This window comes from Jaculus jaculus, chromosome 2 (genome assembly GCF_020740685.1).
Source record: "Jaculus jaculus isolate mJacJac1 chromosome 2, mJacJac1.mat.Y.cur, whole genome shotgun sequence".
Lineage (NCBI taxonomy): Eukaryota > Metazoa > Chordata > Mammalia > Rodentia > Dipodidae > Jaculus > Jaculus jaculus.
This window is the reverse complement of record NC_059103.1, coordinates 85,592,539-85,604,835: the sequence shown is the minus strand read 5'-3', so window position 1 is coordinate 85,604,835 and position 12,297 is coordinate 85,592,539. Positions and strand designations below refer to the sequence as shown.

Genomic DNA, 12,297 nt, shown 5'->3' with positions numbered 1-12,297 from the left:
TCTTAGTGGGCACTGACCTGTAACTACCAATACCAGCAGGTGGCTATCAACCACAATGAGCTTTTGATCAGAGAGACCTACAAAGTTTCCGAAAAGAATGATAGATTTCTGTCAGAGTACTTGATGGCCCATCAAAGGTTAGTGGTAAGACCCTACTGCTGTAGACACCATATGCTGTTGGCACGTAACATGGAGTGACATGGCTAGAAGCTAGAAGCGAGTCAGTCCCCAGACAGTCAGCACATCTAGTGTCAGAAGGTGCTACATGGGTGATTGGGGGAAAATGACCAATATCTATCCAAGCAACTCATGGTCTAAACTACTTAGCAGCAAATAACCTGTTGTGATGCTCACACAAATGAAATAGTGGCACACAGCCATGGTGGGAAACCAACTGCTTTTGATTTGGCTAACTGATCTGCTCAGTGGAACAGAACCCATAGCTAGAGCTGGAAAACAAGTCAGCACCATAATCCAAACATAAGCCCACTCTCCATTATCAAGCTACCACCAATTGTGGGCTACAAGAGGGCCTATACCTATTAAAATATCAAAAAAAAAAAATACAGGTTATCCTATTTATCTGGTGCTAACTTTACTCTCCATTGGAGAATCTGCTTCTCTTTTTCAGATATATGCAGGTCCTAAGGAGAGAGCCACCCATCAAAAGGGCCCCAGGTGAAACTAAGAATAATTGGTGAAACAAGCAAGGGTGCTGTTTTCTTGGTGAACCTGGTACCAGCACAAGGGTGAAGGACATCAACACAGAGAACAATCAACTCCTACCAAATCAGATATCCAGAGACACGGAGGCTCCCAACTCCTCATCACTGAAGCAGACCCCAAATGAACCCAACATTGCTCAGGGAAATTTTGCAGAAGACAGGGCAGAAAGAATGCCAAATCCACATGTTGGGTCATGATACACAGAGACATTTCCTCTTACCCATAACTGTGGGCTAACTCCACAATGCATGACCCATTTACTTCAACAAGGAGGGGCCGGGGGTAGGGAGTAGGACATGAAGGAGGTTAACTATGATACCCATTTGATTGTATTCACTGAGTACAAAACTAATTAATAAAAAATAAAGAAAATACATTCTGGCCAGTACTAATTTATCCCACTTCATATTGTTGCAAATAGACTTATTAATAAGGTTTGTTATGTGTTTGTGACTCCTATATTGTTAGTCTCCTTGTAAAGCTTTCTTGGGATTACTAATTGTGCTCAGTTATACTTACTAAGAGTATGCAAATGAGCTTCCCTCCCTAGGCTTTGTTGAGCATCAAGATGAACAATGGTGAGCACATCAAGTCACCCATGAGTTGACACTGCATGGAATTTGTCATATATTCATACATTTTTTTCCCTGTGTATTTCTTCACAATGTGTTAAGATACCTTACAGAAGCAATATTTAGGTAAAAGAGATTTATTTTGACTCATAATTTTAGAGAATATAGTCCATTGTAGTGAGGATAGTATAGTAGATGGAGCAGGTTTGTTCATAGTGCTGGTGTTTACAAAGCAGCATTTTGACATCTTGACAAATCTGAAAGATAACAGCCTGGGATTTATATTAGTTGCTTATCTCATTGCTACAAACAAATACCAAACAAGAAGCATTTTAAGAGAGGAAAATATGAGTTATTTCTCTTGTCAACTTGGTTGGATCTAGAATCACCTCAGGAATAATCACTGTGTTTGTCTTTTAGAGACTTTTTAGATTTGGATAATTGGAGTGGGAAGACAAATGCTAACTGTGTGTGGCATCATTTCACAGGGTGGGATTCTGGCTGAAAGAAAAGAGAAATAGAATTTAGCACCTACATTCATCATTGTCTGCTTCCTGACTCTGGGTGTGATGTGACTAGCTGCTTCATGTTCTTACTGATAAGCCTTTTCATTCGTGATGGACTATATCCTTTAAATTATAAATACACTTTTAAATACACTTTTACTTTCTTAATTTTTTTTTCATTTTTTGGTGTGTGTGTGCACGCACACACATGGCCATGTGTGTGTGTGTATAGATAAATACATTCCATGCACACACATGTGGAAGTCACAGGAAGATTACAGATGTCCTTCTTTATCACACATCTACCTTATTTCCCTGAGGCAGTCACTCACTGAACTTAGTGTGCCCTATTTTTTTAGTTAGACCAGGTAACCGAGAAATCAAGCAAATCTCCTATCTCCAGCTATTTCACCACTGCCATTATAGCATGTGAGGACATGCTTGGCTTTTTACATGGGTGCTAAGGATTAGACTCAGATCTTACTGTTTGCGTGGCAAGTGCTCTTAATGCAGTCCCCTTAAGGTGCTTATGTCATGTAGTTTTCATTGCCATGAGAATAGTAGCCAACACAGAAAGCTGGTAATGAGAAGTTGCTATAGAAAAGTTGACTGTGTGATTCATAAATCTCTGGAATGGGTCTGGAACAAATGTGGAAAAGTTTGTAATTGTGGGATGGAACAGCCCTACATTACTGTAATAAGAGGTAAATGGGTAATATTGGTTGGAGTTTAGAAGAACAGCATGCTGAGAGACATGAAGGCTGTGGAGGTCCACCTCACTAGGTTTCAGGGATGGATGTTATGGTAGTTTGGAATGTATGCCCCAAAAGACTCACATGTTTAATTAAAGCTCATAACTTGGCCTAGTGTGGTGGATCATGCCTTTAGACCCAGAACTTAGAAAGGCAGAGGTCGGAGGATCACTATGAATTTGAGGTTAAACTGAGACTACAGTGTGAATTCCAGGTAAACCTGGGCTAAAGCAAGATCATACTATGAAATACCAAATAAATAAATAAGGTTTGAAACTTGGATGTCCAGCTGTTTGGCTGGAAGATGTCCTGAAGTCCACCCTAAAATGTGTGCAAAGTAGGCTGAGCTCTGCCTTGGTTCCTGCTGCTGGCTGTTTGGTTGTGTATCTCTGCTTGTATCTGTGGAAGCAGGGGCAGCTTCTTCCACCATAAGTAGAATATCTGTAAGCTTCAAATAAATCCCTCTCTTCCATAAACTGAGTCTTGTTTGGAGGTACTTCCCAGTAATGTGAAATTGTCTACAGCAAGTCGAAAATAAAAATCCATCAGGTACTTGGCTAAAAGTCATTGTTGTGATATTCTGGATAAAAATTTGGCTGTATTATTCATGTCCTATGGATTTTATAATGGTGAATATGTGGTTAATGGATGCATTATTATTGGGAAGAAATTTCAATATAGTACAGCATTTATGCAGTGGTGTGGATACTGCTTATTGCTATCATCCAAGTCTCTAGTAGAAAGAGTGAAAAATAGGTAACATAAAAATATGAAATTTGGTCAGTTGTGGAGAGACGTTAGAGACGGAGTCGAGTCCGGGTCTGTGGGGAGGGACAGGGCTCCGTCGCAGACTTCGGACCTCCTCGGGGTCTCACCGCCGCCGGAGACCCCCCAGTCCGCTCCCGCCCCCCCCCCCCCCCCCCCCCGTGTCCGTCTGGTAGGAAATAATAGCCGGGCATCATGAGCGGCTGTCGCGTGTTCATCGGGAGACTAAACCCAGCAGCGAGGGAGAAAGACGTGGAAAGGTTCTTCAAGGGTTACAGGCAGATCAGAGATATCGATCTGAAAAGAGGTTTTGGTTTTGTGGAATTTGAGGACCCAAGGGATGCAGATGATGCTGTTTATGAACTTGACGGAAAAGAACTTTGCAGCAAAAGAGTTACTATTGAACGTGCTCAGGCTCAGTCTCGAGGTGGACGATGCAGAGGATGCTACTCTGACCTTTTTAGCAGTCGCAGACCTCGAAATGTTAGACGAAATGCTCCACCTGTAAGAACAGAAAATCAACTTATAGTTGAGAATTTATCCTCAAGAGTCAGCTGGCAAGATCTCAAAGATTTCATGAGACAAGCTGGGGAAGTAACCTTTGCAGATGCCCATCGACCTAAATTAAATGAAGGGGTGGTTGAATTTGCTTTTTATGGTGACTAAAAGAATGCTATTGAAAAACTTTCTGGAAAAGAAATAAATGGGAGAAAAATAAAATTAATTGAAGGCAGCAAAAGGTACAGGCCAAGAAGCAGGTCACGATCACGGAGCAGGAATTCCTTTCGATCACGGAGCCGGTCTCGTTTCCGTAGAAGCAAGTCTTACAGCCGGTCAAGGAGCCGGAGTCCGAGCCGAAGCAAGTCTCGTTCTGTTAGTAGCTCTCCTGTGCCTAAGAAGAGCCAGAAACGTGGTTTTTCAAGTAGATCCAAGTCTCCAGCATCTGTGGATCGCCAGAGGTCCAGGTCCAGGTCCAGATCAGTTGATAGTGGCAATTAAACTGCAAATAACTTGCCCGGGAGCCTTTTTAAAACAAAAAACAAAACAAATTCCCAAACCATACTTGCTAAAAGCTCTGGTAAGTATGTGCTTTTCGGGGGGGGGGGGGGGTTGGGAGGGCGGGGCTGGATTTCTTTGTAGATGTGGACCACCAAGGGGTTGTTGAAAACTAATTGTATTAAATGTCTTTTGATAAGCCTTCTGCTCACATTTCTGTGATTGTCTGAAGTAAATAGTTTGTGTATATTGACAGAGCTCTTTTATAACTAAAGCAAATTTTAATTTTTTTGTACTAGAAAAAATTTTTGAACATTTTAGTTCATGATTCACATGTTACTTCAGAATTAGTTTAATTCTCAATTAAACTAAAGGCTTTGGACATTTAAAAGAGCTCTAAATTTGCTTGTATATAAAGGCTTACTTTTGAGTTTTCCTTGTTAGGGTAAGGGTGTCCTCTCCCACCCACTTAAACAGCTGCAGGACAGACTTTAAAGCAGCTGTTTGTTATTAATAATAAAATATCAAATATGAAAAAAATATGAAATTTGGCTCAAAAAGAGAATGAGTGAGCTTAACCTTAAAGACAAGGTATATTTGAATGAAGCTATAATTACTAAAGAGAATAGAACCATTAATGTGAAATTACATTCTCTTCCCTGGGACAATAGAAAAGGTTCCCAGTGGATAAGACCCCATCCACGGAAGTCTCTTACTTGTGAAAATTAAAATTCATGTACTAGAGGAAAAGCTTAAACTGAGAATGGCATTGAAGGTATTCCCAGCTGAAATACAATTGTCTAGAGAAATGTTTCTCCAGGGTTGTCACCTGGAAGGTAAGTAGCTGTGGTCCAAAGGGATCATTCTCCATCACAAGCTGGCAGCAGAACATGGCAGTATTATCCATACAGTAATGGGTTTGCAGGCATAAAAGGGGAAAGATTAAGGGGATCATGTAGTGTTGTTCCACAATTCCATCAGAGCCAAGAAACTTGTGGCAGGATCAGAGTAACTGCAAGGAGATATTGATAGATCAAAGTGTAAAGCTGCATAAGTGAAGCATCAGTTGCAACAGAAAACACAGGAAAATGGAAATGCTGGAACCATGAAATGGCTGTAAAAAATGCTACATTTCTGAGTGGAGTTGACTCAAAAGAGAAGCTATGTGTGTTGCAGGTGGTGGGAATAGAAGGAAAGGGCTAACACACTTTGAAGTTCAGATTCCATCATGAACCTCAAATAACAAGATAGACCTGCAAGATTTGGTGTTTGACTTAATGTGTTTCAATCTTACTTTAGTATGATCATTCTTTACTATGGATCCATTCCTACATTGTGGAATGGAAATGTCTGCTATGTGGCATAGTGTGTCAGAAGTATGTCAATTTTGAACAGTACTAGAACTTTAAAAAGTTATAGGAATTTTGGGTTGGAGAGTTTGCTCAATGGTTAAGGTGCTTGCCTATACAGCCTATCGACCTGGTCAGATATAAAAAGTGACACATCCATCTGGAGTTTGTTTGCAATGGATGGCTGAACACCCTAGTATACAATTCTTTACCTATCTGTGGTGGTTTGATTCAAGTGTCCCCCATAAACTTAGGTGTTCTAAATGGTAGTTTCCCAGCTGATGGATATTTGGGAATTAATGCCTCCTGGAGGGAGTGTATTGTTGGGGGCAGGCTTATGGGCTTTATAGCCAGTTTCCCCTTGCCAGTGTTTGGCACACCTTCCTGTTGCTGTGGTCCAACTTATGTTGAGCAGGGGGTGATGTCCACCCTCTGCTCATGCCATCATTTTCTCCTGCCATCATGGAGCTTCCCCTTGAGTCTGTAAGCAAAAATAAACCTCTTTTTCCCAGAAGCTGCTCTTGGTTGGGCGATTTCTACCAGCAATGTGAACCTGACTGCAACACTATCTATCTATCTACCTACCTACCTCTCTATCTATCTATCATCTGTCTCTCTCTTTCTCTCTGATTGCAAATAAATACATTAAAATATGTTAAATAATTATAGAAACGTATAAAGTCAGACAGAATACACTTTGAATACAGAATATATATGAGATGGCTATGAATCTATGGGGACAGGAGGTCAACATGGTGGCTTAAAATGATATGTTCGTATTTCAGGTTGGGAAGAATTTGACTTATCATAGTTTTTTTTTTTTTTTTTTTCAACTTGACAAACAAGTTCCTTTACTGTTGAGCTATCTCTCTAGCCCAACAACTTGAAAAGATCTAGAATCATTTAAGAAATGTGTCTGAAGGTATGCCTATGAGAGATTCTCTAGATTATACTAATTGAGGTGGAAAGAATGCACAAGGTGGTGAATACATCTAGAGTTTGTTTGCAGTGGCCTTTAACTTTTCTTTTATTGTGATATGAAGTATAACACTATAAATAAATGCATCACCTTATTATAGAGAATTAAGTTTGAGCTATGTAAACAAGGCAAGAGAAATAGAGAGAACCCACCCTTTAGAGGGTAGGCACATCTTTTTTTTTGGCATTTGCTTTCTTTTTTATAAATTTTTACTATCATTTCCCATGATTATAAAAAAGTATCCCATGGTAATTCCCTCCCTCCCCCCCCCAACACTTTCCTGTTTGAAATTCCATTCTCCATCATATTACCTCCCCATCTCAATCATTGTACTTACATATATACAATATCAACCTATTAAGTACCCTCCTCCCTTCCTTTCTCTTCCCTTTATGTCTCCTTCTTAACATCTTATTTTTAAGATATCTAATAGTTATAAGTATAGGCAGAACATATCAAGTAAGACATAATAAAGTATTGGAATTTGTATTGGGTAACATCTTTGATTAGTTTAGATACCTGGGTGGGTAACAATTATTCCACAAATAGGAAGCAGGACAATAGCATTTAAGATCATTTTTCTAGGCCAGAGAACATGTCTTAAGTAGCAATATATTTGTAAGAAATGAACTTAAGATACAAAAAATGAGCCAATTGCTTCAGTAAAACCTTGACTGAGAATGAGTATACATAGCATAAGAATAAAGCCAAACCTGGCTATTGTTGAGCTAAATTGATCTGATATTAGAATATATTTGAAACATTATGATAGACATAAAGTGATTTCTTTATCAACTACCTTTAACCATTGAACCGTTTTTAAGTTTAACATAAGGCAATAATTTTGACTGGTAGAACATATGATGACTAAATGAACTATACTAACATTGTTTGCATGTTTCATGCTTCCCTAGCACAGGAGGAGTTTCCTCAGTTTCCCTAAGAACAAAACCACCATGACTATATCTCCTTTTATAAGATTTAGCCAATAATCTCAGTGATAATCTCCCAGTAAAACAGCATGAACAATACAGGAACCATCTTAAGGTTACACTTTTTTTTTTTTAAATTTATTTATTTGAGAGTGACAGACACAGAGAGAAAGGCAGATAGAGGGAGAGAGAGGGAATGGGCACGCCAGGGCTTCCAGCCTCTGCAAACGAACTCCAGACGCGTGCGCCCCCTTGTGCATCTGGCTAACGTGGGACCTGGGGAGGTTACACATTTTTGTTTGTTTTTAAGATATAATAATTTTATTAAACAGCAAAAGGTTGACAAATAGAGGAACATAGCAAACTTAGTTGACAACTTTAAAGCCAGTCTTTCACAACCTTTATCATGGCCAGATTACTATCAATGAGTTAAAGATTTTTGTTTATGTTTTTATGTTTACCACCTGAATCCATAGCATCCTGGTACCAACCAAGACCATCCTCTGTTAGTCTGATATGAGCCCTAAGCTAATAGTCACCTGATATAGTTCAAGGAGCCTGTAATAGGATCAAGTACTTTAAGACTTAATCAACTTTGTCTTTATCCTTCTGTTTAAGGTTACTCATACCTTCATCTAGATACTTTTCTCATACCTTCATCTACATACTTTTTCCTTATAATCTATGCAACCACTTTGTAACAATCTTTTTAATCCACCATTTATCAACATTTAAAGTTTCCTCTCCAGTTTATCTTCCTCAGTCAGTTCATCTCATCACTATGAACAAAAACTTTCATTGCTTTACCATATGACTTTAAAATTTTTTATTTATTTATTTATTTGAGAGCGACAGACACAGAGAGAAAGACAGATAGAGGGAGAGAGAGAGAATGGGTGCGCCAGGGCTTTCAGCCTCTGCAAACGAACTCCAGACGCATGCGCCCCTTGTGCATCTGGCTAACGTGGGACCTGGGGAACCAAGCCTCGAACCGGGGTCCTTAGGCTTCACAGGCAAGCGCTTAACCGCTAAGCCATCTCTCCAGCCCCCATATGACTTAACATGACCATTTAAGGATTTTTTTTTTTTACTTCTGTTTTTATGTTTGTTTGTTTTTTTTTTTTGTCCCTATGGTTAATTATAAATAGACTGTATGGATTCTGATTGTCTGTCTTCCCATTTCCCTTGATCAGCAGTTTTCCTAAGGTTCCCTCTTTTTTTGAATATGTAAAAGGTCAGTTATATTAATTTCATATTTTTTACTTTTATGTTACATTTGGTGAGATTTAAATAAACAAACTAATTAAAAATTAATCTTTAGGGCTGGAGAGATTGCTTAGTGTTTAAGCACTTGCCTGTGGAGCCTAAGGACCCTGCTTCAAGGCTCCATTCCCCACTACCCATATCCATGTAAGCCAGATGCACAAGGTGGCACATGTGTCTGGAATTGGTTTGCCATGTCCAGAGGCCCTGATGTGCCTGTTCTTTCTCTTTTTCTCTCTCTTTCCTACTTTCTATCTCTCTGTCTATTACTCTCAAATAAATAAATAAAAATAAACCAAAAAAAATTAAAGAATCTTTATTTTGTTAGTTTTTTTTCCCCAGTAGTCAGAGTTTAACAGTAGGCAAAATAGGTATAGCTCAATTTAACTTTGATTTGCAACATGACAATATAAATAAATTTATAAATTTTTTACAAAGAGTAAAATCTGAACAATATGAACAATTAAAGTGAGGAAAAATATGACAAATGAAAACTTTTAAGTTAATCCATTTTACCACAACCTTCTTCAGTTTAAGTAGACAAGGAACTGTAGTCATTTGTGTTCTTGCTCAAAATAAGCTTTTTTAGCCAAATTGTCTAGGTATAATAACCCACCGGACAGTTTCTGTACCCTCAAGGTTTTCTGAATTAAGGACAGTTTACCAACTGTCAAGTCTGCATGTCTCTGTGACTTTATTGCCTGCTACTTTTAGGAAGAGTTATTAACTCTTTATCTCCCTCTAGTTTTCAGGGAGGGTGTTAACCGAGGGGGAGACAGAATGTGTGTGGCAGGACCTTTAACCACTGAAAACAAACTACAGAGATATGTGCCACTCTCTCATCTGGCCTACATGTGTCCTGGGGAATCAAATATGGGTCCTTTGGCTTTGCAGGTAAGGACCTTGAGTGCTAACCCATCTCTTCAGCCCTCTGTGAACCATTTCTGAATACCACATTTCAATTACAAAAAACAAACTTCCTATTGAATAATAAGATAAATAAGCTATTAAATTGGTATTTACAGTAAAATATTATCAGATCCTAAAACAGACTATGATTCCAGAATATGATTAATAACTTTTGAATAATTTTTAGTAGTTATAGCATTTATCATAGTACTCATAATATTGCATATAAGAAAGCTATTATTTATTTCAGGTTTTTTATGATTTTTTTTTAAGTCAGGAGCTCTTTCTTGCCCAAGTTAACCCAGATCTCATACTGTATCCTTGCGTGACCTTGAACTCCCAAAGATTCCCGCTATCTCAGCATCTCAAAAGCTGGAATTGGGGCTGGAGAGATGGCTTAGCGGTTAAGCGCTTGCCTGTGAAGCGTAAGGACCCCGGTTCGAGGCTCAGTTCCCCAGGTCCCACGTTAGCCAGATGCACAAGGGGGCGCACGCGTCTGGAGTTCGTTTGCAGAGGCTGGAAGCCCTGGCGTGCCCATTCTCTCTCTCTCCCTCTATCTGTCTTTCTCTCTGTGTCTGTTGCTCTCAAATAAATAAATAAAAAATTAAAAAAAAAAAAAAAGCTGGAATTGCAGGTGTGAGCCACCATGCCTAACTCATTAACAGCATTTTGATGTTGTGTGAAATATTCATGGAGAGGACAAGAAAATAAGATTTTCTTGTGGTTGACTTTGAATAATGTTAGAAAGACTTTTAAAGGTTATGCTAGTTTGATAACTTTGAGGTAGATTTTAGAATTATCATGGATTAAACTCAGTATGTTATCTTTTTAATTAAAATTTCCACAGTAGTCTATCTTACATGTCTGTCTTCTTTCTCTAGAGTGCTGCTCTCATAAGCTGGAAATGCTGCCATTTTGATTATTAAATGATGAATGGAAAGTAAAATAGGAGATACCTAAGTACCTTTACACTGGCTACAAAGACCCCAATTAGTCAAGGTAACAATAATCTCACATTGAAAAAGTGGAAGATTTCTTCTTACTTGTGTTTATATGACAATTATACAAGGATTCCACCTTTCACTGGATGTAATTATGAAAAAATATATATTGCATATTAGATGTATTCCTAATTTTGATATATAAAATATGTAAAAATGATGGGTAGAAATATTGCTAATATTTTCTTCACAGCTAAACAAGGGTTGACAGTTTATAGACATTATGTAGTATCTATGATTATGCATCATTTTGGTGCTGTTACACTCAACTTTAACTATGTTCCAAATTCCTCATTAACTAGGAAATGCTGTGGAGTTTCAAACACATAACTGCACACAGAGAGAACTTTATCTCTACTTCATATAACATCTATGAACAATCATTCAAAGATATTTATGTAAGGCCCTCTCTGTTTGAAACACAGATCATGCCACTGTCCTTCTGTAACACACCTGCTGCCTTTGTCCTCACTGCTGAAGAGATGTGTGAGCACCACATAGTCTGTACCACAGCCCAATGAGAAGGATCAGTGTCAGAAATAAGCACTTGCCCAATTATTTCAAACTCATGATGGAAAACAGACATCACATTTCATTTTTATCACATTGCCCAGAAATTATTCATTTGGCTCTGAGGTACAGATTATATCTAGCCTCTTGGGAACTCACTGAGTGCAAATTATTGACCATTTTTAAAAACATCTTAAAATTGTTTTACTATGGTGAAAGGAATGAGTGTGTTAGAGGTAAAATGAGGTAAGCTGTATCTTATAGTTTTACAAAAATATATTTGTTTTCATAATCTTAAAGTTGATAACATTTTCAAAATTGTGAAGTATACATATATGAAAAATTTAATTTAACTTATGTATCTTATTTGTTTCACAATTAACATTAGTATAAATGATACAAACATGACTAGAAAAAACATTTTAGTACAAGAACTGAGTACAAAACTATTAATAATAATAATTGTTAATAACACAATTTTCTTGTACTAATGGTAATATTACTGGTAATGTTAAGATTATGTAGCCTTACTAGCAATTTTATATTTGTCTGCTTCTACATGTTAAGTAGAATTATATAGAAAAAAGTAAATAAATATGTTTCATCAAATATTAACAAGGTCGATGTTTACTTACTACTTAGGTAATACCAAAAATGACTTTTACATATAATGCATTTTACACACCAACTCTCAAAATGCCATTTTGATTTAAATGTATTATCAAATTGAAATTACTGCTCTTAATAATTATATGAGGCTATCTCTACAACTTCATAAAATAACTTGCATTTCCTTTTAATTCAAATATGCATTAAATATAGAATTCAATTATTACTAGAAACCAAAACCACTTCCACTCTTTTTATGATATCCCAATTGCTTATAATGAACTACTAGAAAATAATACAACACAAATTATGTCTCTTCTAAAATTAACAGTGGGGTAAATGATATGTAGAGTTTTATCTGAGCTTAGTTTGCACAATTCTGTGCATATCAAGACACAATTCTTCCACAAATTTTAGAATTTAAATAA

The 12,297-nt window shown here is 37.6% G+C and overlaps 1 pseudogene; it reads left to right on the top strand.

Annotated features, from left to right (window-relative positions):
* Window positions 1–3,487: 3,487 nt before the first annotated feature.
* LOC101604753 lies at window positions 3,488–4,413 on the top strand (annotated as a pseudogene).
* The last annotated feature ends 7,884 nt before the right edge of the window (window positions 4,414–12,297 follow it).